The following is a 26,718-nucleotide window of genomic DNA, read 5'->3' as shown; positions in this document are numbered from 1 at the left end:
GAGGAAAATGCATTTGAGGCATCTCCGGGATCTCATGGTGATGAGCTTCATGCGTCTCTTGAGATCCATGAATGGGCTCTCTTGCTTGCTCCATCCTTTTCTTAGTGATGGGGTTCTCTTCCTCAATGGGAATGTCTCCTTCTATGAAAGCTCCAGCTGAGTAACATAGATGGCAAATAAGATGAGGAAAAGCTAGCCTTGCCCTAGGAGAGGGCTTTTCGGCTATTTTGTAGAATTCAAGGGAGATGACTTCATGAACTTCTACTTCCTCTCCAATCATGATGTTATGAATCATGATGGCCCGATCCGCAGTAACTTAAGATCGGTTGCTAGTGGGGATGATGGAGCGTTGGATGAATTCCAACCATCTTCTAGCCACAGGCTTGAGGTCCAGTCTTCTTAATTGAACCGGCTTGCCTTTGGAGTCAATCTTCCATTGAGCTCCTTCCACACATATGTCCATGAGGACTTGGTCCAACCTTTGATTAAAGTTGACCCTTCTAATGTAGGGGCGTGCATCTCCTTGCATCACAAGCAAGTTAAATGCCAACCTCACATTTTCCGGACTAAAATCTAAGTATTTCCCGCGAACCATGGTGAGATATTTCTTTGGGTTCGGGTTCTTACTTTGATCATGGTTCCTAGTGATCCATGCATTGGCATAGAACTCTTGAACCATTAGGATGCCGACTTGTTGGATGGGGTTTGTTAGAACTTCCCAACCTCTTCTTTGGATTTCATGTCGGATCTCCGGATACTCATTCTTCTTGAGCTTGAAGGGGATCTCGGGGATCACCTTGTTCTTGGCCACAACATCATAGAAGTGGTCTTGATGAGCTTTGGAGATGAATCTTTCCATCTCCCATGACTCGGAGGTGGAAGCTTTTGTCTTCCCTTTCCCTTTTCTAGAGGATTCTCCGGTCTTAGGTGCCATCAATGGTAATGGAAAAACAAAAAGCTTATACTTTTACCACACCAAACTTAAAATATTGCTCGCCCTCGAGCAAGAGAAGAAAGAATAGATGAAGAAGAAGAAGAAAATATGGAGGAGAGGGGGAGGGGTGTATTCGGCCAAGAAGGGGAAGAGAGGGTTGTGTTGTGTGAAAATGAAGAAGAATGGAGGGCTTTATATAGGGAAGGGGGGTTGAGGTGATTGGTGAAGAGTTTTGGGGAAGAGTGTTTATGGGATTGTGTGAAAGAGGGGTGAGAAGAAGTAAGTGGAGGTAGGTGGGGATCCTTTGGGGTTCACAGATCCTGAGGTGATCTTGTAGGGTCCACAAATCCTGAGGTGTTCAAGGATTTACAACCTTGCACCAAATTAGGCATGTAAAATGCCCTTGCACACAACTCTGGGCATTCAGCGCCAGATTGGTGCTTGTTCTGGGCGTTGAACGCCCATTTGTTGCCCATTTTTGGCGTTGAACGCCAGAACCATGCTTGTTCTGGGCGTTCAGCGCCAGCTCTTCTCCAGGGTGCAATTCTGGCGTTCAAACGCCCAGATGCTGCCCATTTTGGGCGTTCAGCACCAGAACCATGCTCTGTTCTGGCGTTGAACACCAGCCAGATGCTTCTTACTGGCGTTTAAATGCCAGTAAGGTCTTCCTCCAGGGTGTGATTTTTCTTCTGCTATTTTTTATTCCGTTTTCAATTTTTATATTTATTTTGTGACTCCACATGATCATGAACCTAATAAAATATGAAAGAACAAGAAAAATAAAATTAGATAAATAAAAATTGGGTTGCCTCCTAACAAGCGCTTCTTTAATGTCAATAGCTTGACAGTGGGCTCTCATGGAGCCTCACAGATGTTCAGAGCATTGTTGAGACTTTCCAACACCAAACTTAGAGTTTGGATATGGGAGTTCAATACCAAACTTAGAGTTTTGTTGTGGCCTCCCAACACAAAACTTAGAGTTTGACTGTGGGGGCTCTGGTTGACTCTGTTTTGAGAGAAGCTTACTGTGCTTCATCTCTATGTTTACAGAAGGATGACCTCGAGTTTTAAACACAAGGGAGTCCTCATTCAATTGAAGGACTAATTCACCTCTGTCAACATCAATCACAGCTCTTGCTGTGGTTAAGAAAGGTCTTCCAAGGATGATGGATTCATCCTCATCCTTCCCAGTATCAAGGATTATGAAATCAGCAGGGATGTAAAGGCCTTCAACCTTTACTAACACGTCCTCTACTTGTCCATAAGCCTATTTTCTTGAATTGTCTGCCATCTCTAATGAGATTTTAGCAGCTTGTACCCCATAGATTCTAAGTTTCTCTATTACAGAGAGGGGCATGAGGTTTATCCCTGAACCAAGGTCACACAGAGCCTTTTCAAAGATCATGTTGCCTATGGTACAAGGTATTACGAATTTTCCAGGATCCTGTTTCTTCTGAGGCAATGTCAGTTGATCCAGATCACTTAGTTCATTGGTGAACAAGGGAGGTTCATCTTCCCAAGTCTCAATACCAAATAATTTGGCATTCAGCTTTATGATTGCACCAAGATACTTGGTAACTTGCTTTTCAGTAACATCCTCATTCTCTTCAGAAGAGGAATACTCATCAGAGCTCATGAAGGGCATAAGGAGGTTTAATGGAATCTCTATGGTCTCTAGATGAGTCTCAGATTCCTTTGGTTCCTCAGAGGGAAACTCCTTATTGATCACTGGACGTCCCAGGAGGTCTTCCTCACTGGGATTCACGTCCTCAACCTCCCTTACAGGTTTGGCCATGGTGGTTATGTCAATGGCCTTGCACTCTCCTTTTGGATTTTCTTCTGTATTGCTTGGGAGAGTACTAGGAGGGATTTCAGTGATCCTTTTACTTAGCTGGCCCACTTGTGCTTCCAAATTTCTAATGGAGGATCTTGTTTCATTCATGAAACTCACAGTGGCCTTAGATAGATCAGAGACTAAATTTGCTAAGCTAGATGGATTCTGCTCAGAATTCTCTGTCTGTTGCTGAGTGGATGATGGAAAAGGTTTACTATTGTTAAACCTATTTCTTCCACCATTATTAAAGCCTTGTTGAGGCTTTTGTTGATCCTTCCATGAGAGATTTGGGTGATTTCTCCATGATGGATTATATGTGTTTCCATAAGGTTCACCCATATAATTTACCTCTGCTATTGCAGGGTTTTCAGGATCATAAGCTTCTTCTTCAGAAGATGCCTCTTGAGTACTGTTGGATGCAGCTTGCATTCGATTCAGACTCTGAGAAATCATATTGACTTGCTGAGTCAATATTTTATTCTGAGCCAATATAGCATTCAGAGTATCAATTTCAAGAACTCCCTTCTTCATAGGCGTCCCATTATTCACAGGATTCCTTTCAGAAGTGTACATGAACTGGTTATTAGCAACCATGTAAATGAGTTCTTGAGCTTCTGCAGGCATTTTCTTTAGGTGAATGGATCCACCTGCAGAAGTATCCAATGACATCTTAGCTAATTCAGACAGACCATCATAGAATATGTCCAGGATGGTCCATTCTGAAAGCATGTCAGAAGGACACTTTTGGTCAGTTCTTTGTATCTCTCCCAAGCTTCATAGAGGGATTCACCTTCTTTCTGTCTGAAGGTCTGAACATCCACTCTAAGCTTACTCAGCTTTTGAGGAGGAAAGAACTTGGTTAAGAAAACCTTGACCAGCTTATCCCAAGAGTTCAGGCTATCCTTAGGTTGAGAGTCCAACCATATTCTAGCTCTGTCTCTCACAGCAAAAAGGGAAAAGCATGAGCCTGTAGACTTCAGGATCTACTCCATTAGTCTTAACAGTATCACAGATCTGCAAGAATTCAGTTAAGAACTGAAAAGGATCTTCAGATGGAAGTCCATGAAACTTGCAGTTCTGCTACATCAGAGAAACTAATTGAGGTTTCAGCTCAAAATTGTTTGCTCCAATGGTAGGAATGGAGATGCTTCTTCCATGTAAATTGGAATTAGGTGCAGTAAAGTCACCAAGCATCCTCCTTGCATTATTATTATTTTTGGCTGCCATCTCCTCTTCTTGTTCTAAAATTTCTGAAAGGTGCTTGCTGGATAGTTGTAATTTAGCTTCTCTTAGTTTCCTCTTCAGAGTCCTTTCAGGTTCTGGATCTGTTTCAACAAGAATATTCTTGTCCTTGCTACTGCTCATATGAAAAAGAGGGATAGAAAAATAATAATAATAATAGGGATCCTTTTTACCACAGGTATAGAGGTTCCCCTGTGTGAGTAGAAGAAGGAGATGAGAGAGAAGGAGAATTTTCGAAAATTATTTTTGAAAAAGAGTTAGTGATTTTCGAAAATGGTTTTTGAAAAAGGTTAGTAATTTTTCGAAAATTAAAATAAAAAATTAAAATAATTAGTTAATTAAAAAGAAATTTTGAAAAAAAGGGAAGATATTTTCGAAAATTAGAGAGAGAGAGTTAGTTAGGTAGTTTTGAAAAAGATAAGAAACAAACAAAAAGTTAGTTAGTTAGTTGAAACAAATTTTGAAAATCAATTTTTGAAAAGATAAGAGGATAAGAAGTTAGAAAAGATATTTTAAAATCAAATTTTGAAAAAGATAAGATAAGAAAATATTTTTGAAAAGATATGATTGAAATTAGTTTTGAAAAAGATTTGATTTTTCAAAATCACAATTAATGACTTGATTCACAAGAAATCACAAGATATGATTCTAGAACTCAAAGTTTGAATCTGTTACGGCCCTGGATTCCTGCGGGTCAACCCTACCCGAGCTCCATCCGGCCCGACTACACGCCTCTCAACCGACCCGGACACGCGTCCCGTATGGCTTTCTCACAGCTATGGGACAGCGTCCTTGGGAATATGGGCCTGCCCTCCAAAGGGGCCCAATACTGACATGTATATAAGGGGAAGACTGGCTCTTCCCCCAAGGTACGTCACGTCCCTACACCACCTTCATTCTGCCTGCACGTATTCTGACAAGAGCGTCAGAGTATCTTTGCAGGTGGCACCCCCCCTCACACGAAGTGCTCGGGACCTCGCGCCCTCGGACTGGAAGACCGTGACCAGACGAGCCCCTTCCTTCATCCCTGATCCTGACCTGAACCGTCCGGTAACCGACCAACCGAACATTGGCGCTGTCTATGGGGATCTCGTCCATGGACTTCGTACTAGTCCAGACTGGGACCGGCAGCGAGGCCGCGCCTCCCGTGCTCGGGGGAGGTGCCGTTTCGACAGAAACTCGACAACAGCAGAGGTCGCCTCCAAGGGACGCGACGCAGACTCACGAAAGACGCCCCTTCGGAGGAACTGGCGACAACCACGCCAAGATAATGCAAGAGTTGCGCCATAGGATGCAAGACTTAGAACGCCGGCTAGCCGAAAGAGAACGCGACCAACGCACCCCGGAGTAGAGCCCGACCCGCTCCCGTTCAAGGAGTCGCTCGAGGCGCTCACCCAGCCCCCAATACGAGTCAGAGAGCACCGGGGGACGGGGACGAGCCAGAAGAAGAAGTCGGGACCCCATCATTTACGCCCGACACGAGAGACGGCGTGCGTCGAACAGAGGCGAAGAGGACGCCCGTGGGGAGAATGACTAGCCGGGGAGAACTACCCGGGGACCAGTGATAATAGGAGCGACCCCTTTCCACCGTTCCGTACTCGAGGTCCGGCTGCCGAAACACTTCGACAAGCCAACGGACATGAAGTATGATGGAACACAAGATCCCCTGGAACACTTGACGACCTTTGAGGCCAGAATGAACCTGGAAGGGGTAGGAGACGAGGTCAGATGTCGTGCCTTCCCGGTCACCTTGGCGGGCCCAGCGATACGGTGGTTCAACAACCTCCCGCAGGGCTCGGTGACTCAATTCTCCGATATCAGCCATGCTTTCTTGGCTCAATTCACGACCAGGATTGTCAAAGCCAAACACCTGATCAATTTGCTAGGGGTGACATAGAGACCAGGAGAGCCGACCAGGAAATACCTGGACCGTTTCAATGACGAGTGCCTGGAGATTGACGGTCTAACGGACTCGGTGGCAAGCCTGTGCTTGACGAACGGGCTCTCGAATGAGGACTTCAGGAAACACCTTACCACAAAGCCCGTTTGGACAATGCAAGAGATCCAGTGCGTGGCCAAAGAGTACATCAACGATGAAGAAGTCAGCCGGGTCGTGGCTGCCAAAAAACGGCAGCCCGCCTACAACCAAGCACGGCACTATGAAGGCAGAGAAAGACCAAAGGAACACGCCAGGGACGGCGGCCCGAGTAAAACACCCAAACCGTTCCCCCGAGTTGGGAAGTTCACCAATTATACCCCCCTCACGGCACCAATCACCGAAGTTTACCAACAGATAGTGGAAAAGGGGATACTGTCAAAGCCCCGACCTCTGAAGGACAGGACGGGAGGAAACAAGAACCTCTACTGCGAATACCACAAGGGTTACGGACACAAGACCCAAGACTGCTTCGACTTAAAAGATGCCCTGGAACAAGCTATCAGGGATGGGAAACTTGCCGACTTCTCCCACCTTATCCGGGAACCAAGGAGACGCAACCGGGACCACGATAGCGAAGACAGATCCCGGTCGACAAGGCGACGGCAGGAACCAGAGGGTGACGACCACGGCCTTACAGTGGTAAACGTGGTAACGGCTAGAAATACCGCCCCAAGGTCAAAGTCAGTACAAAAAAAAGACGCCAAAGTCCTAGCAGTCTCCACCTCGACTGTTAGAAGTTTCCGAGGTATCCCACCCATCTCCTTCGGCCCAGAGGACCAATGGTTTGACGAGGCACCGTAAAGTCCGCCCATGGCCATCACGGCCAGGGTCGAAACGGGCCTCATCAAACGAATCCTGGTAGATACGGGGGCAGACTCGAACATCATGTTTTGAAACGTTTTCGATGCCCTGGGACTAAGGGACGCCGACTTGACGACCCACCAGCACGGTGTGGTAGGGTTGGGGGACCACTTCATCAAGCCGGATGGAATCATCTCACTCCTGACCTCTGTAGGACAGGGGCAAAAATGACGAACAGTCATGGCGGACTTCGTGATATTACGAGACTCCACGGCCTATAACGTCATTCTGGGGAGAAAAACCATCAACGACCTGGGGGCGGCCATTAGCACAAAGCTGCTGGTGATGAAGTTTGTCACCGACGATGGATCCGTAGGATCCATCAAAGGCGACTTGGAAACGGCGGTCGCTTGCGACCATGCCAGTCTCTCTCTCAGGAAAAAATCCAAAGAAGCGTCTGGGGTCTTCCTTGCTGACTTGGACGCCAGGATAGACGACAAACCCAGACTAGAGCCAGAAGGAGACTTGGAAAAGTTCAGGGTCGGCGAGGACGATGATAAGTTCACATTCATAAACAGGAACCTCCCCCACGAGATGAAGGAGCCTCTGATGGAAATGATCAGGGCTAATGCCGACCTCTTCGCCTGGACTCCTGCCGATTTGCCCGGAATAGATCCCCAGCTCATATCGCATCATCTGGCCGTTAAGGCGGGAACCAAGCCAGTGGCCCAGAGGAGGAGAAAAATGTCCCAAGAAAGGGCAAAAGAGGTAGCCAGGCAGACGGCCAGCCTCCTAGAAGCAGGATTCATCCGAGAACTGGACTACTCGACCTGGTTGTCGAACGTGGTCCTGGTTAAAAAGCACAATGGGGGATGGAGAATGTGTGTGGACTACTCTGACCTGAACAAGGCCTGTCCCAAGGATTGCTACCCCCTACCTAAGATCGACGCACTCGTCGACGCAGCGGCGGGGTACCGGTATCTGAGCTTCATGGATGCCTACTCAAGATACAATCAGATACCGATGCACCAACCCGACGAGGAAAAAACGGCGTTCATAACGCCAGGGGGAATCTATTGTTACAAGGTAATGCCTTTTGGCCTGAAAAACGCTGGGGCCACGTACCAAAGGCTGATGAATAGGATATTCAGTGAACTTATAGGCAAAACAGTAGAAGTCTACGTGGATGACATACTCGCAAAGACCACACGACCCGACGACCTCCTGAGCGATCTTGATGGCGTTTTTTCCTCCCTACGGCAACACGGCATGAGGCTTAATCCGCTCAAGTGCGCGTTTGCCATGGAGGCCAGAAAGTTCCTGGGATTCATGATTACTCAAAGAGGAGTGGAAGCCAACCCCGAGAAGTGTCGAGCAGTTCTCCAGATGAAGAGCCCGGGTTGTATCAAAGACGTCCAACGACTTGCCGGGAGGTTAATGGCTTTATCCCGATTCCTCGGCGCGTCAGCAGCAAGAGCTCTGCCTTTCTTCAATCTAATGAAAAAAGGAATGACGTTCGAATAGACCCCAGCATGCGAAGAGGCATTCAACCACTTCAAGCAGATCTTAGCGGCACCACCGGTCCTCGGAACACCCAAGGCCGGAGAACCGCTCTACCTCTACTTATCAGTAACCGAGGAAGCACTTGCCACAGTGCTCGTTAGAGAAGAAGGGAAGACCCAACAACCCGTTTACTTCGTGAGCAGGGTCCTCCAAGGACCAGAATTGAAATACAGCAAACTGGAAAAACTGGCGCTGGCACTCCTAGTCTCTTCCCGAAGGTTAAGACAATACTTCCAGAGCCATCGTATAGTCGTAAGGACGGATCAGGCGATTCGCCAAGTACTGCAAAAACCTGACTTGGCCGGTAGGATGATGACCTGGGCCATTGAGCTCTCCCAATATGACCTACAATATAAACCCCGGCATGCAATCAAAGCCCAGGCAATGGCAGACTTTCTGGTAGAAGTGACGGGGGACCCCCCGAGGAAACGGGCACACGGTGGAGGCTCCACGTTGACGGGGCCTCCAACCAAACGTCCGGGGGAGCAGGGGTCATCTTAGAAAGCCCTGCAGGGGTCATCTATGAGCAATCGACTAAGTTCGAGTTTCCAGTGTCGAACAACCAAGCAGAATATGAAGCTCTCTTGGGCGGACTGATACTAGCTCGGGAAGTCGGAGCGACAAAGGTCGAAGTATGCAGCGACTAACAAGTTGTCACCTCGCAGGTGAACGGAAGCTACCAAGCCCGGGACCCCCTCCTGCAAAAATACTTGGAAAAGGTTAAAGAAATAACGAGTCAGTTCTAGGAGGTCATCGTCCAACACGTCCCAAGATAAAGGAACACACGGGCGGACCTCCTGTCTAAGCTGGCGAGCACAAAGCCAGGGTCGGGTAACCGGTCCCTTATCCAAGGCATGGTGAAGGAACCGACGGTCACCCTCCACTTGACGAAGTCGAGCCCCTCATGGCTAGACCCCATCACCAACTTCCTGTAACTCGACAAGTTGCCTGAAGATGAGAAAGCAGCCAAAGCCTTAAGAAGGGAGGCAGCTAGATACGCAATCATACAGGGACAACTATTCAAAAAGGGACTCAGCCAGCCCCTATTGAAGTGTTTGCACCCCGACCAGACGGACTATGTGCTTAGAGAAGTCCACGAGGGGTGTTGCGGACACCACATCGGGGGCAAAGCCCTAGCAAGGAAGCTCATCCGAGCAGGATACTACTGGCCGACAATGATGAAGGACTCAAAGGAATTTGTCAAAAAATGCATAAAGTGTCAACAAAACGCCAACTTCGACAAGGCACCGGCCTCCGAGCTAAACTCTCTGACGACTACTCGACCTTTCGCACAATGGGGAGTCGACCTCCTAGGGCCTTTCCCGGTCGGCCCAGGACAAGTCAAATACCTAATTGTCGCCATTGACTACTACACCAAATGGGTGGAGGCTGAACCGCTGGCTACGATATCGTCCTCCAACTGTCGGAAGTTCATGTGGAGGCAAGTGATAACCCGTTTCGATATCCCGGAGGTCGTTATCTCAGACAACGGGACCCAGTTCACGGACAAGAAGTTTATGGAGTTCTTCTCTGGCCTAGGGATAAAGCAGAAGTTCTCCTCGGTAGAACATTTCCAAACAAACGGGCAAGTAGAAGCTGCAAACAAGGTCATCCTTCTTGGTCTAAAGAAGCGCCTAGACAATAAGAAAGGAACATGGGCTGACGAACTCACCTCCGTCCTATGGTCTTACCGGACAACTGAGCAAAGCGCTACGGGGGAAACTCCCTTTCGCCTAACATACGGGGTCGATGCGGTAATACCAGTCGAAATCGGCGAACCGAGCCCCCGACTACTACTCGCGGGCATGAGCGAAGCGGTCGAAAAGGAACTGGTTGAGGAAACAAGGGAAATGGCTCACCTATCAGAAACGGCGCTGAAACAAAGAATAGCCCTGCGTTACAACGCAAAAGTCCTCAAACGAGATTTTGAGGAAAGGGACCTCGTCCTGCGACGCAACGACATCGGCATCCCGACCCCAGGGGAAGGCAAGCTGGCGGTAAATTGGGAAGGTCCCTACATGGTAAGGGAGGTACTCGGCAAAGGCGCTTACAAGCTAGAAAGACTCGACGACAAGGAAATACCCAGAACATGGAATACGGGTAGCCTAAGAAGGTTCTACTCATGACCAGACGACTCGCCGACCTGAGAACCCAAACAAATTGTAAATACTCGCCTTGTTCGCATGATGATCTGTCTTTTTATTTTATCAAATGCTCGCCATATTGATTAATTTGTTTAGCTAATGACTAACTCATACTTGTCAAAAATCTTCGTACTTGTCCACTGTTTTCCTACGTGCGCCGCGCACGAGCGCCCCCTAAAATGGCAGACCGGGACTGATCACCCCGGGGGCCATCTTCCTCATGGCCAAAGCCAACTACGACGACAACACGACCACGGCGATCCAAGCCATAACAAACATAAAACGGGAAAACGGGCGCGAGCACACCCCCGAAAGAAACAACGACAACAAATATAGCAAATGGCAACCGGCCAAACGACTGAATAAGTATAACTTACAAAGAGTCAAAACAAAAAACGAGCAATAAGTTGTTCAGCAAATGCGTTACAAAATATCCTAAGTTACAAGACCTCACTTCCTCGGCATGTCAACAATCTTTTCGTCCTGGATAGTCTTGAAAATGCCAATTGACGACGTGTCGAAATCAGGAGCTGCGATCTTTAGCTGAGCCTTCAGGGCATCTTCGGTCATCGAGATGGCGTTTTTCCCTTGCTCCTTGGTCACCTTAAGCTTCTTCTTAAGCTCTGCGACTTTGGATTTAGCGGTTTTCGCCTCTGAGATGGCTTGCTCCCGCTCTTTCTCCAAGGCGGCAACCCGACCCTGAGCAGCATTCAGCTGACCCTCCAAGGTCATCTCACGCTCAAGAAGCCGGGCCACGGTCTCATCGGACGCCTTCAACCTCTCCGCAACAAATGACGCTTTCTCCTCAGCAGCGCTAAGCTTTCCCCCCATCTCAGACAGCTGACCCTGGAGGAGTTCAACTTGGGCCTTGAAGTCATTGTTCGCCTTAACAGAGGACTCAAGCTTCCTCCAGAGTGCCTCCATCCCCGATAACTCGAATTCAGCCTTCCGAGCTATCACGGCCCAACGAAGCAAGGTGCGGTACATCCACCTCGCCTGCCCGGACAGCTCGGTCTCGTGAAGATGCTCCTCGGTCCCGGGTATCAACTGTGAGTCAATAAATTTGGTAGCATCAAAGTTCCTTTCCATTATGGTAAGGGCCCCTTCCGGGCTGGAAGACATCCTTTGCTTCTTGGGAGTATGGATGAGCTCCACGTCACTATCCGGCTGGGGGGTGAGAGACGCGTGCCCTCCAGCGGGCCCTTCCTCATGAGTAGGGGAAGCCTGGACCCCTTCTGGGGAGAAGGCACAGCCTGATTCTCCTTCTCCCCTGAAGGACCCTCCGACTTACTGACATCCTTCTCTTCGGCATTCTCGTCGTCACTTGCTTCAAAAAAGGTCTTCATCAGATTCTCAAAGGCCAGTCACGGTGGCAGACATTTCCACTGCAACAAACAACAGGCGCATTAGTCGTTAGATCGGGAAAAGAAAAACAACAACAAAGAAACATAGGCAAACAAAGAAGATAACTCACGAATATAGCTCCTGGCGGCCTCCCGTTCACCCATAAGAAGATGAGGGTTCACGGGGTTCTTTTCAAAAATGGCAAAAAGTACGTCAGCTATTTGCTTATCTACAGGCGACAACCTCTTGTACGTCACCTTGATGAAAGGATTCGACCCCGCACCAAAACTCCAATAAGTCTGGATAAGGTGCTCCCCCTCTAACGACAACCAAAAGGAGTGACGACCTTTGACGGGACGAACTTTGAAGTACTTATCTTTAAAACCATGGTAGGAGTCCTCAAAAAGGCCAAAAATTCTCCTACCCTGGGCGGAACGGAAAGAGAGAAACCCTTTCCTCGCCTTCCCCTGTTTGGAAGGGTTGGTAAGGTTGAAATAGAAGAGGAAGACGTCCACCGACACCGGCAGCTCCAGGTGCTCGCAAACCATTTCGAAGCAGCGGATCGAAGCCCAGCTGTTCGGATGAAGCTGAGAAGGGGGGACGGATATCCGGTTCAGCAGCGCCATTTGAAAGTCGGAGAATGGTATCCGAACACCAACTTGTGTGAACATGGACTTGTAAAACCAAATCCAATCGGGGACACGAGGAGAGTGGAAGTTGAGCTCATAAATACGCTCATGGGGGGCAGGGACAATGGCCTCGTAGTTGGCCTCCTCGTCAGTCCCCCCACACAAGTAGCCGGCTTGCCGGAACTCGGTCAACTCCTCCAAGTCCATTTGGTTGGGCGAGCTCCTGATATCGTCAGTCACCCAGGCGTACGGGTCGTAGGCCGCGCCAGATCCAGAAGACCGGGAAACGATGCGAGGCATACCTACATCGGGGTACCACTCCGTTAGACTATGAGGTCGGGAGTCCATAGAAACCCAAAAACTACGCCTTTTCAAACTTAGATCATGGCCAAGAACAGTTAAAAACCACGCCTATCACGCAAATCACCTAAAACCTACCCAGAAATGGTACCCCTCCCTTAATTCGTCTACCCCACCATTGGAAGGCCATTCGGCTAAAGTAAACCAAGCATGCAACAATCACAAACAACAATTACGCAGCAGTAAAACATAGCATAAACACAAGGGAAGAGGAAGCGGAAATTACCTGAATTGGTTGCAGGAACTTGAGAGGAAAAAGAAGGCACGAGAAGGCTCGAACAGGGAATTTTGGATATCAAGGAGAGAGGAAAGTGAAAATGGCAAGGGTAGGAGGAAAAGAGAAAGAAACTGTTTAAAAACCACCACAAGGAGCGCGAAAAGAGATAGGGGCAAAATGGTCTTTACGCACAGGGTTTTAACCCATTATGAGCATTTAATGCTCAGCACGAAGAACGAAGCGGTGAACGAACGCCTCAGCAGACCAAGGGACACGCGCACAAGAAACGCGCCTCTCCCACGGTCAACCGACTCGGCGACAACACACGAACAAGGACATCACGCACCACCGATCGCCTCACGACCATCACTGGTGCGTCGGGGGCACTGTTATGGCCCTGGATTCCCGCGGGTCAACCCGACCCGAGCTCCACCCGGCCCGACTACACGCCTCTCAACCGACCCGGACACGCGTCCCGTACAGCTTTCTCACAGCTATGGGACAGCGTCCTTGGGAATATGGGCCTGCCCTCCAGAGGGGCCCAATACTGACATGTATATAAGGGGAAGACTGGCTCTTCCCCCAAGGTACGTCACGTTCCTACACCACCTTCATTCTGCCTGCACGTATTCTGACAAGAGCGTCGGAGTATCTTTGCAGGTGGCACCCCCCCTCACACGAAGTGCTCGGGACCTCGCGCCCTCGGACTGGAAGACCGTGACCAGACGAGCCCCTTCCTTCATCCCTGATCCTGACCTGAACCGTTCGGTAACCGACCAACCGAACTGAATCTTTCTTAACAAGCAAGTAACAAACTTGAAATTTTTGAATCAAAACATTAATTGATGATGTTATTTTCGAAAATTAGGAGATAAAGATAAGAAAAAGATTTTTGAAAAATATTTTTAAAATTTTCGAAAATAACTAAGAAAAATGAAAAAGATTTGATTTTTGAAAAAGATTTTGAAAAAGATAAGATTTTTAAAATGAAAATTTGATTTGACTCATAAGAAACAACTAGATTTTAAAAATTTTTGAAAAAGTCAAATCTAATTTTCGAAAATTTAAGAGAGAAAAAGGGGAAGATTTTTTTTTATTTTTGAATTTTTAATGATGAGAGAGAAAAACATGAAAATGATGCAATGCATGAAATTTTGGATCAAAACAATGAATGCATGCAAGAATGCTATGAATGTCAAGATGAACACCAAGAACACTTTGAATGTCAAGATGAACATCTAGAACTTATTTTTGAAAAATTTTTAATGCAAAGAAAACATGCAAGACACCAAACTTAAAAATTTTTTCATGTATAGACACTATGAATGCAAGAATGCATATGAAAAACAAGAAAAGACACAAAACATGAAAACATCAAGATCAAACAAGAAGACTTACCAAGAACAACTTGAGGATCATGAAGAACACTATGAATGCATGAATTTTTCGAAAAATGCAAGATGACTATGCAATTGACACCAAACTTTCAACTTGACTCAAGACTCAAACAAGAAACATGAAATATTTTTGATTTTTATGATTTTTTTATTTTTTGTATTTTCTTTTAATTTTTTTCGAAAATCATTTTGAAAAAGAAAAATAAGGATTCCAAAATTTTTAATATGAATTCCTGGAATCTTATGCTCTTTAGTCTAAAGCTCCAATCAAAGGGTCAGGCATGGCTTAATAGTCAGCCAAGCTTTAGTATGTAACTCAGACATGACACGCCTGACATTCCCTATCCAGAAGAATTAGACATGGCTTTACAGCCAGCCAGGCTTCAACATGCTTCATGAAACTCTAGAATTCATTCTTAAAAATTCTGAAGAAAAATATATTTTTGAAAAGATTTATTTTAAAAATTTTTCGAAAACAAAGGAGAAATTTTTGAAAGAATTTTTTTGAAAAAATTTTTGAAAAGAAAACAAAAAGAAAATTACCTAATCTGAGCAACAAGATGAACCGTCAGTTGTCCAAACTCAAACAATCCCCGGCAACGGCGCCAAAAACTTGGTGCACGAAATTGTGATCTCAGGCAACGGCACTAGAAACTCTGTACGCACGTCTTAGTAAATCGTTTTTCATTCACAACTTCGATACAACAAACCAGCAAGTGCACTGTGTCGTCCAAGTAATAAACTTTACGTGAGTAAGGGTCGATCCCACGGAGATTGTTGGTATGAAGCAAGCTATGGTCACCTTGTAAATCTCAGTCAGGCGGATATCAAAAGCTTATGGAGTTTTCGAAATTAAATAATAAGTAAACATAAAATAAGGATAGAAACACTTATGTATATCATTGGTGAGAATTTCAGATAAGTGTATAGAGATGCTTTCGTTCTTCTGAACCTCTGCTTTCCTGCTGTCTTCATCCAATCATTCCTACTCCTTTCCATGGCAAGCTTTATGTAAGGGCATCACCGTTGTCAATGGCTACATCCCATCCTCTTATGAAAAAGGTCGAAATGCTCTGTCACGGCACGGCTAATCATCTGAGGTTCTCGATCATACTGGAATAGGATTCACCCTCCTTTTGCGTCTGTCACTATGCCTACCACAGACAAGGTTTAGACTTTCCGGATCTCAGGAATGGCCATCCATGGGTTCTAACTTATACCACGAAGACATTTAATAACTCGGACTCGGTCCCCTGTATTAGATATCCAAGAGATATCCATCCAATCGAAGGTAAAACAGAAGTGGTTGTCAAGCATGCGTTTATATGGAATGATGATGATTGTCACGTTCATCACATTCAGGTTGAAGTGCGAATGAATATCTTAGAAGCGGAATAAGTTGAATTGAATAGAAAACAGTAGTACTTTGCATTAATTCATGAGGAACAGCAGAGCTCCACACCTTAATCTATGGAGTGCAGAAACTCTACCGTTGAAAATACATAAGTGAATAGAGGGTAAGCATGGCCGAATGGCCAGCCCCCAAAACGTGATCAAAGATGATCCGAAGATCATAAGATGTCTAATACAATAGTAAAAAGTCCTATTTATAATAAACTAGCTACTAGGGTTTACAGAAGTAAGTAATTGATGCATAAATCCACTTCTGGGGCCCACTTGGTGTGTGCTTGGGCTGAGCTTGAATGTTAAACGTGTAGAGGTTAATCTTGGAGTTGAACGCCAGTTTATAACGTATTTCTGGCGTTCAACTCTGGCTTGTGACGTGTTTCTGGCGTTTAACTCCAGACAACAGCGTAGAACTGGCGTTCAACGCCCTTTTACGTCATCTAAACTCGGCCAAAGTATGGACTATTATATATTGCTCGAAAGCCTTGGATGTATACTTTCCAACGCAATTAGAAGCGCGCCATTTTGAGTTCTGTAGCTCCAGAAAATTCACTTTGAGTGCAGGGAGGTCAGAATCCAACAGCATCAGCAGTCCTTCTTCAACCTCTGAATATGATTTTTGCTCAAGTCCCTCAATTTCAGCCAGAAAATACCTGAAATCACAGAAAAACACACAAACTCATAGTAAAGTCCAGAAATGTGAATTTAACATAAAAACTAATGAAAACATCCCTAAAAGTAACTAGATTCTACTAAAAAAATACTAAAAACAATGCCAAAAAGCGTATAAATTATCCGCTAATCAAAACCCCTTTCTCCACATCTCAAATATGCTTACCTTGAAGACGAGCAGAAGTTTCCAGTTTTTATCGCAAGGGAACTCACTTCTCAACAGGAAGAGCAGTTACTTAGTGTACTGAGGCGGCACAAGAAGGCAATTGGTTGGAGGTTGGCAGACATAGTAGGCATCAACCCTCAAGTCTGTGAGCATAGAATATTTTTAGAAGAGGGAGCAAGACCTGTCCGTCAACCCCAGAGAAGACTGAATTCCACTATCTTAGAGGTTGTCAAGAAGGAAGTGACCAGACTTCTGGAGGCATATATCATCTATCCCATCTCAGACAGTGAATGGGTAAGCCCAGTACAAGTGGTGCCAAAGAAGTCTGGAGTCACTACAGTGAAGAATGAGCATGGAGAGCTCATGGCAACCAGAGTTCAGAACGCCTGGAGGGTCTGCATTGACTACAGATGCCTCAACCAAGCAACCCGTAAGGATCACTATCCTCTTCCATTCATTGATCAAATGCTGGATCGCCTGTCAGGTAAATCACATTATTATTTTTTAGATGGCTACACAGGTTATTTCCGATTCATATAACTCCTGAGGATCCGGAAAAGACCACTTTTAAATGTCCTTTTGGGACTTATGCTTACAAGAGAATGCCCTTTGGCGTGTGCAATGCACTAGCTACCTTCCAACGATGCATGATGAGTCTTTTCTCTGATCTTATTGAGGACTGTATGGAAGTTTTTATGGATAATTTTAGTGTATACGGCGATTCCTTTAGCCTTTGCTTAGATGGATTATCTAGAGTATTAGATAGATGTATCAGTGCAAACCTTGTATTAAATTTTGAAAAATGTCACTTTATGGTAAAACAAGGTATTGTACTAGGACATGTGTCTAATACTGGCATTTTTGTAGATCTAGCAAAGGTGGATGTTATTTCTAGTTTACCTTACCCCTCTTCTGTGAGGGAAGTCCGTTCGTTCCTTGGCCATGCAGGTTTTTACAAGAGATTCATTATGGACTTCGGTAAGGTTACACTTCCCTTATCCAGGCTATTGCAGAAGGATATTGAGTTCGAGTTCAGTGAGGATTGCAAACAAGCATTTGATAAGCTGAAGACCGCCCTGACTCAAGCTCCAATTATGAGAGGACCAGACTGGAGCCAGCCATTTGAAATAATGTGCGACGCTTCCAACCATACAGTAGGAGCAACACTGGCTCAGCGTGAAGGTTAGGACCCCTTTGTTATTGCTTATACGTCTAAAACTTTAGATGCCGTTCAGTCCAATTACACTACTACTGAGAAAGAGCTGCTTGCTATTGTTTTTGCTCTGGATAAATTCAGAGCCTATTTACTTGGTACGAAGGTAGTAGTGTACTCAGATCACGCAGCTCTAAAGTATCTATTAGCTAAAAAGGAGTCCAAACCAAGGCTTATACGTTGGATACTGCTATTACAAGAATTTGATTTAGAAATTAAGGATAGGAGTAGTAACCAGAATTTAGTGGCAGACCACTTGAGTCGCCTTGAGCACATTACAGATGACCCCACTCCTATAGCTGACAATTTCCCCTTTGATAACCTCCAAGCAGTATCTGAGGTAGTCCTTTGGTATGCACCTGTAGCTAATTATCTAGTTAGCCGCACCTTTCCTCCAAACTTTTCTAAGCACCAAAGAGACAAGCTAAAAAGCGAGTCTAAATATTATATATGGGATGATCCATATTTATGGAGATGTGGCACTGACCAGGTTTGACGGTGTGTGCCTCAATCAGAATTTCAGTCCATCTTAGAGGCCTGTCATTCATCTGAGAGTGGAGGACATTTTGGACCTCAAAGAACAGCTAGAAAAATCTTAGGCTGTGGATTCTGGTGGCCTACACTTTTTAGAGATGCTGCTGAATTTTTTAGATCTTGTTTTCCATGCCAAAAATTTGGTAATATATCCAAGAGGGACGAAATGCCTCAACAAATTATGCTTTTCTGTGAAATCTTTGACGTTTGGGGCATTGACTTCATGGGTCCATTTCCAAATTCTAATGGTTATTTTTACATATTGTTAGCTGTGGATTACATTTCCAAATGGGTGGAAGCAATTCCTACTGACACTGATGATACTAACACTATTGTTTCCTTTGTGAGAAACCACATTATTTGTCGCTTTGGATCACCACGAGCAATCGTGAGCGATCAAGGCAGCCATTTTTGTGACAGGAGACTAACAGGATTAATGAAGAAGCATCGGATAATTCATAAGGTTGTAACAGCCTACCACCCTCAGACTTATGGGCAAGCCGAGGTGTCAAACAAAGAGATAAAGCGTATCTTGCAGAAGATAGTCAAACCTCATAGAAGAGACTGGAGCACCAGGCTACAAGATGCACTCTGGGCATACAGAATAGCATACAAAACACCCATTGGGATGAGACATTTCCGCTTAGTTTATGGTAAAGCTTGTCATCTCCCTGTTGAAGCAAAGCACAAAGCCTTTTGGGCAGTAACGGAGTGCAACATGGGAATTGAGAAAGCCAGAGCTGAAAGGAAGTTGCAACTGCAAGAACTGGAAAGCCTTCGCCTAGAAGCTTATGGAAACTCAAGACTATACAAGGAGAAGATGAAGGCTGTACATGATCAGCACATCAAGAGAAAAGAGTTCCAACCTGGGGACTTAGTCCTCCTTTACAAGTCTCGACTAAGGCTCATGCCAGGCAAGTTGAGATCAAGATTGGAAGGTCCATACAGAGTAGAGAAGGCCGAACTATACGGAGTTTACCACCTAAGCCATCCTTCAAGCTCTGAACTTATCAAAGTTAATGGACATCGTTTAAAGCTGTACCATGGCGAGAAGCTGAAGAAAAACAAGGAGCTCGAGATCTTCCTCTTGGAAGATCCCCACATAGCGGAAGCCTGAGCTAGTGGAGCGTCCAACTTATGGACGTTAAAGCAAACTGCTAGGTGGGAGACAACCCAACATGGTATGATCGTTCTTTTCTTTATTCTTAGTTTTCCTATTCAATAACTATTCTCTTTATTAGTACATTTCTTGCATTTGTATTTACATACTTTTATTTAAAAAAAAATTTTCACGCGACACGACTGCCTCATTGACGCGTCCGCATCGCAGGAGATGGGAGGAAATAATAAAACAAACAAAGAGTCCCGCAAGAGCGTGGCTGGAAGCGTGCCAGTGGCACAAAACGCCCCACGCGACCGCGTCGCCGACGCGGCCGCGTCACTTAGGAACATTGGCCTCCCACGCGACCGCATCACTCACGTGGCCGCGTGCCTTGGATTTCGACGTGAAAAGGGTACACGACCGAAAGTTGTGCTAGAGTGGTGCTGGATTGGTGCTGAACGCATAATTCTTCTCACGCGGACGCGTGACCGACGCGACCGCGTCATATCCTCATAACGGCCACTCACGCGATCGCATGCCCCACGCGATCGCGTCACCCAATATTTGGCAATTAATGATTTTGAACAGAGAGTTGTGTGAGTGCGAGGCTGCCCTCGCGCCAGTGGCATAAAACAGGTCACGGGACCGCGTGACCGACGCGACCGCGTCAATTATCATAAGCGAAATTTGTGCGACCGCGTGCCACATGCGGCCGCATCGCTTGCACCGCACAGCTTCTTTGATTTGCCAATTATCTTATCTTTCTTTTCCCCAAATCCTATTTTCTCTTTTCCCTCCTTATTTCTTCCTTCTTCCTTCTTCCTTCTTTCTCACTTTCTACTCTCTCTCTCTCTCTCCCCTCCATTAACAAGGTTTTCTCTTCTTCTTCTCCCCTTACTTTTCTATTATTCTTCTTCTTTTATATTTACTTTCTTTTCTTTTCTTTTTACTTTCATTATCCATATTTTCTTTTTCTTTCTTTTTCCTTTTTACTTGGTGTTGGAATTTTATTTGAGTCATTATTTCTCATTATATGCTTGTGGATTGTTGTAAATTTGTTTGGCAATTATATATTACTTTTTAAAGGGTTGCTTGCATGTTCAATTTAATACTTTCTATACCTTAATTATCATGCATGCTATGTGTTTGTGAAAAAGCCCATATGGCATTATGCACTTTTCTACATTACTCTACTATTCAATGCTTGCTTTTCACAAAACCCTTTTTATATTTTATTACTTAAATATAATTGTTATTACAAACAAATGGTTAGTTTGAAAGACTTGGTAACCTAACTTGGACATTGAATGCTTGATCTATGCTCCTCATGCCTTTGCCTGCATGCCAATAAACCTCTTGCATTTAATTGTCCTCACATGCACTTGCTTTATTCCCTTTGATGAACTTTTCACATGTAGTCATGACCATGTGTTAACGACATTCTCTTTACCGTGCATTGATTATCACTCCTACAACCCTCTTCCTTGCTCTTTCTCTTTGAACTTAATTTTCTTCCTATTCTCTTTTTCAGGATGGCCACCAAGAAAGGAAAGGAGAATGCTACTCCCAAACAACCAGCGAGAAGAGGAACAAAGAGAGCATTAGTGGCAGAACCCTCTTCAACTGCGGTTAAACCCTCAACAAAAAGAACTAAGAGGATTATAAAGGTTGATGATAAAGAAAAAGCCTTCCCAGCAAAGGACACTGCGCGATTTCCCAATCGCTACTGTGAGCAGATGTTCTCCATCTTGACAGAAAGGAGCTACAACAACGAATACCTTCTTCTCCTCCCAAACCATATTGCTACCTTTGTTGAGCCGCAAATTGCACAAAGACAATGAGGTTTCCTACAGAGAAAGCCGAGGCAGGTCAATCTTTCTTGGGTAGTTGAGTTCTACTCTAACTTCCACCTGCCAACCCTACAGTCTGTCTTTGTCCGTGAGAAGCAAGTCCCCATTACAGAAGAGGCCATTCAAAGAGCTCTAGGTCTTCCCCCTATTCCAGAAGGTTTGGACGCCTTTCAAGAAGCTGCACTCAAGCGCCAGATGTACCAATTTAACTGGGACACCGTTCTCAGAGTTATCGCACTACCTGGCAGCCGCTAGATCTATGGATACCATCGTACCCACCCTAAGGGAATATCGGCTTCAGCACTTACCTTGGAGGCTCGCGTATGGGCATAGATCATGTCCCATTATGTCTTCCCGAGCACTCACGAGTCCTCCTTCACTACGGACATGGCCGTTCTACTATAGTGCATCCTTATAGACCAACCTCTGAACCTACCAAGACACATCCGGAATGCCATGGGACACGTACAAATTGCGGGCAACTTACCTTTTCCCGCCTTGGACTCAGATCTTGTCTCAGCAGTCGGAGTCTCCTACAGAGCTGGGGACACCAAAGTCATGCTTCCACGGGATGATCAGTATGTCCCTAACGGAAAATACATCAGACCTCCACTAGCCGCCACAAGCCATCAGGCTGAACCGGTTGAAGATATTCCTTCTTCAACACCACAAGTACCTATAACAGACCAAATGCTCCATCAGATACTCGAAAGGTTGGATCGGCAGGTACACAAAGCTAAGATGAGAGAGCACCGTAACAAGCACCGATTCACATACCTCAAGGAGCTGATTATGGGAAAATTCAAGGACTCAGACACCCCGGATTCCACTTTCTTTACCAGCACAGGAAGCCATGGTGGCCCAGACTGTAGAGATACTGCTACCAGCCCACCTTTGTTTCTGACAGATGGCACTGAGGACGGTGCAAAGCCTTAAGTGTTGGGAAGTCGGTCAGTACCTGACTTTCGGAGGTAATTTCTCTTCCCTAAACACCAATAAATTAGGATAATTAGTTAGTTTTTCTTTTGTAGAATAGGATAAATTGCATAGTAATAGATTAGTTGCATGCATGTTCTACTTGATTGAAAAGACAAAAGTTTCTTCTAAGACTCTATTTTTGGAACAAAATTTCACTAATTTTAATTAAAACTTTTATGTTGAATTTGCTTGAAGTTGTATTTGGAACATAATTTTTAAGCTAAAGAACACACAACCTGTTAAATTTGAGCCTTTATGCATGGTTACATTATTTAACCATAATTATTTTATTCATGTGTGTTTACTTCTCTATGATTGTAATCTATATTTTGTTTCATCCTATATGTCCAATGTTTATTATATTTATATGTTTGCATGTGATTGAGGCCATTATTTGTTTAGCTCACTTATCCAAATTAAGCCTACCCTTTCAATTACCTTTGTTAGCCACTTTGAGCCTTTAAATCCCATTTGTTCTATATTTTACCACATTACTAGCCTTAAGCGGAAAAACAATTATATATCCCAAACTGAATCTTTGGTTAGCTTAAGATAGAATTGTGTGTGCTAATTAAGTATGGGAAATTGTGGAAACAAAAGATAATAAGGGAATGTGTCATGATAATATAATGGAAATTTGGAGACCTACTCATGTGAAACTATAAAAATTAAAAATCTATGTGCATTGATAAGCTATGTTTATTTTTATGCTTATGAAAAAAAAAACCAAAAATATTCAATAAATAAATAAGGGGACAAAATTACCCCAATGTTAAGTTAAGAATTCAAAGATCAATGCATGTATGATAAAATTAAAATAAAAAGTTGATACATGAGTATGGAATATGAAAGGGAAATTCTGGGTAGCTAGGTATGAATTTTAAAGTTATATAGAATATATATAGGTTATGTTAAAGCTTGGGTTAATTAAAGATTTAGTTTATAAGCTTAGTTAGCCATATATGTATCCTTACCATTACCTTATCCCCATTACAACATTGAAAAGACCTCATGATGTTTGCATTGGTATATTAAATGTTGTTGATTGGTTAGGAGAAGAACAAAAAAAAAATTATAGAGCATGATTAGAGAAGGATAGAGTGATTGCCCTATACATCATCAGTAAGGGTTCAATGCTTAAAATTCTATGTTCCCTACTTTCATGAGCTACCTTCTTGCATTTTTATCTGTTCTTACGGTATAAGAATTGAATTAGTGGAATTTGATTTGTAATTGTTTTGAAGAGCTTATTTACTATTGATCAAGTGGACACGGATCATATAGTTGCATTCACATATATAGGTTGCACTGCATTGCATTGCATGAGTTTTACATGTTCCTACTCATCTGTTTTATCTCCTTCAACTAAGCATGAGGACATGCTAATGTTTAAGTGTGGAGAGGTTGATAAACCACTATTTTATGGTTTATATTGTGTTTAATTGTGTGGTTTTATCATGATCTTTACCCACTTATTCATTAAATAAGCATGCATTTGTAATTCCTTCCTAAAGATGCTCTATGATTGAAAACTTGCTTCCTAGAGACTTTTAATTATGTATTTTAATTATTCTTTATTCCATTCGATGCCGTGATCTGTGTGTTAAGTGTCTCAGGCTTTATAGGGCATGAATGAGTTGGAGATTGGAAAGGAAACTTGCAAAAATGGAAGGAACACAAGAAATTGAGGAGATGACCAGCGAGAAGTGACGCGGCCGCATGGCTCACGCGACCGCGCGAAAGAGAGGAAATCGCAGTGATGCGGCCGCATGGCACACGCAACTGCGTGGATTGGAATAGCACAAGTGACGCGGAGGCGTGGACGACGCGCCCGCGTGGCAAGCAAAACGCCGAATGACGCGTCCGCATGAATGACGCGATCGCGTGACGTGCGCGATCTGCATAATCTGCAGAATTCGCTGGGGGCAATTTTGGACCCTACTTTGACCCAGTTCTTGGCCCGAAAAAGCATACTAGAGCCAGAGAACATGCAGAAACCAAAAATAACATTCATTCTACATAATTTTTAGTTTTTGATCTAGTTTTACTCCTCCTCTAGGTTTTTCTCTCTACACATTCATAATTCTTAGGATTTTATTTTCTATTGCTCTTTGCATTGGGATATTGAGAAGAGTTATTACCTCATCAAGATTTCGTCATTCTAGTTCGTTTTCTTTACTTGGCTTTACTCTTCCATGTCCTTTAATTTACTCAATTTTACTATTGGATTATTTTAGAATTCATTAATACAAGAGTTACTTTTATTTTTAATTAGTTCGTTTGAGTTTTATTTATCATGTCTTTCTTTTATTCCCTTTCCTATGTTATGAGTTCTACATTCACAATGAGCGAGTAGTTTTCTAACTTGATGGGGGTTGATTGAAAGGAACCCTTGAGTTGGGGTGCTTAAAAGAAAAATTGTAATTGGGTTTACTGTTGGAATGTTCTCTAGTCACTGACACTAATCCTTTTCAATTGAGCGGATTGGAACTTGTGAATAGAAACAGTATTCCAACTTGTTTGACTTTCCCTTACCTAGTAAGGGATAACTAAACAGAACAACCTTCAATTATCAATTAATCTTGAGAGTACTGCAACAAGAATAGGGCTTCCAACTAATCTACTCCCAGTCAAGGCTTTTATTTAAATTACTTAATTTCTCCAATTTAATTTCCTGTTTATTCAACTCAAACTCTTTTTGAAAAAATCTGATTAATAAAATAGCACACTTTTCTGCAACTCGTTGGGAGACGACCTGGGATTCATATTCCCAGTATTTTAATTTTAATTTTTGTGACAACCCTTCTAAATTGATAAGTGGATTTCTGGTTGGTTAAGAACTATACTTGCAACGCATATCTTATAACAATTCTTAATTCGCTAATTTCTGCCACGTCACATTCCCCAAGAAAAGCTTGAAAACCTGGGAAGATGTAATGAATAGATTCTTAACAAGGTTCTACCCTCCACAAAAAGTAAACAGGCTAAGAACTAAAGTGCAGACATTCAGACAGCAGGATGGTGAGACTCTTTATGAAGCTTGGGAGAGATTCAAAGATTTGACAAGGAAATGCCCCTGATATGTTTAATGAGTGGGTGCAACTTCATATCTTTTATGAAGGGCTGAATTGTGAATCAATGAAAGTCATAGACCACTCATCTGAAGGGTCCCTTAACAAGAAAAAGACCATTGAAGAAGCCATTGATGTTATAGAGATAGTGGCTGACAATGAGTATTTCTATGCCTCGGACAGAAGCAACAACAGGGGAGTCTTGGAATTAAACCATATGGATGCAATCCTGGCCCATAATAAGATGATCACCAAGCAACTGGCTGAATTGACCAAGCAAATTGAGAAGAATTAGACTGTAGCTATCCACACTCAATCATCACCTCAAGGAGATTTGGACACAGAAGAAGGAGTTAACTGGGAGGAAGCTAATTATCTTGGAAATTCATCTAGGCAAGCTAATGATCCATACTTTAAAACTTATAACTCTGGTTGGAGGAACTACCCAAACTTTGGGTGGGGGAACCAACAAAACCAAGGCCAAGACCACAGACCCCATAATCCCAACCAGTATAAAAACTCCACTCACCAAAACTCCAACCAAAAACCATACCAGACCACACAAAGCACCTATTCACAGCCACCATACCAAAGCCACAATAACCACTCTCAACACCCCAATTTTAACCAACCATCACCACATGATAAAGACAGAATGGCCAAAATGGAAGTTATGCTTGCAAACCTTTGCAAGGAGTCTAAAGACATGAAAAAGTTCAGCGAAGAAGTGAGAGGTAGTGTAGAAAGCCGAGGGGAGGTTCTTAAGAATCTCGAATCTCAAGTAGGACATCTTTCACAGCAGACTCTGAAGTCCACCGATAGTTTCCCAAGTGACACAGAGAAAAATCCAAGGGGGGAAATGAAGAAGGTGAAATGGGAAGAGTGTAAGGTAGTTACCCTTGCAAATGAAGAACTTCAGGAAGAAAACACAAGCAAACTAACAGAGCACAGTCAAGGAAACTCCCAAAGCAACTTGGAGAAAAAGGAACAAGGAACTGGATCTGTACAAAGGAAGGAATCAACAAGGAAGGAAATTCCAAAACCTTATGTGCCAAAGGCACCATTTCCTCAGAGACTCAGGGGAGATGAAAAAGAAAAGTCATATTCAAGATTCCTGGACATGTTTGCTCTCTTAGTGTCAACATCCCCTTCATCAAAATTCTCCAACAGATGCCCACATACATCAAGTGAATGAAAGAGCTGCTGACCAAGAAAAGAACCCTAAAAGGGGGACAAACAGTAACAATGAACAAGGAATGTAGTGCCCTCATCAAGAAGGTACTCCTGAAGAAAAAAGATACAGGAAGCTTTCATATTCTAT

The 26,718-nt window shown here is 44.1% G+C and overlaps 2 non-coding genes across 2 annotated transcripts; one reads left to right on the top strand and one right to left on the bottom strand.

The window, feature by feature from the left end:
- The first annotated feature begins 3,491 nt into the window (after positions 1-3,491).
- LOC148577680 (small nucleolar RNA R71) lies at positions 3,492-3,598 on the top strand. Its single transcript, XR_015904116.1, has one exon. It is a non-coding gene; the product is annotated as a small nucleolar RNA R71 (small nucleolar RNA).
- A 21,709-nt stretch (positions 3,599-25,307) lies between these two features.
- On the bottom strand, positions 25,308-25,413 carry LOC148577679 (small nucleolar RNA R71). Its single transcript, XR_015902916.1, has one exon. It is a non-coding gene; the product is annotated as a small nucleolar RNA R71 (small nucleolar RNA).
- Between the last annotated feature and the right edge of the window lie 1,305 nt (positions 25,414-26,718).

Source organism: Arachis ipaensis, chromosome B1, assembly GCF_059453495.1.
Source record: "Arachis ipaensis isolate K30076 ecotype BB chromosome B1, ASM5945349v1, whole genome shotgun sequence".
In the NCBI taxonomy this organism is placed as follows: domain Eukaryota; kingdom Viridiplantae; phylum Streptophyta; class Magnoliopsida; order Fabales; family Fabaceae; genus Arachis; species Arachis ipaensis.
The sequence above is the reverse complement of the archived record's forward strand: the minus strand, read 5'-3'. Positions and strand labels throughout refer to the sequence as shown.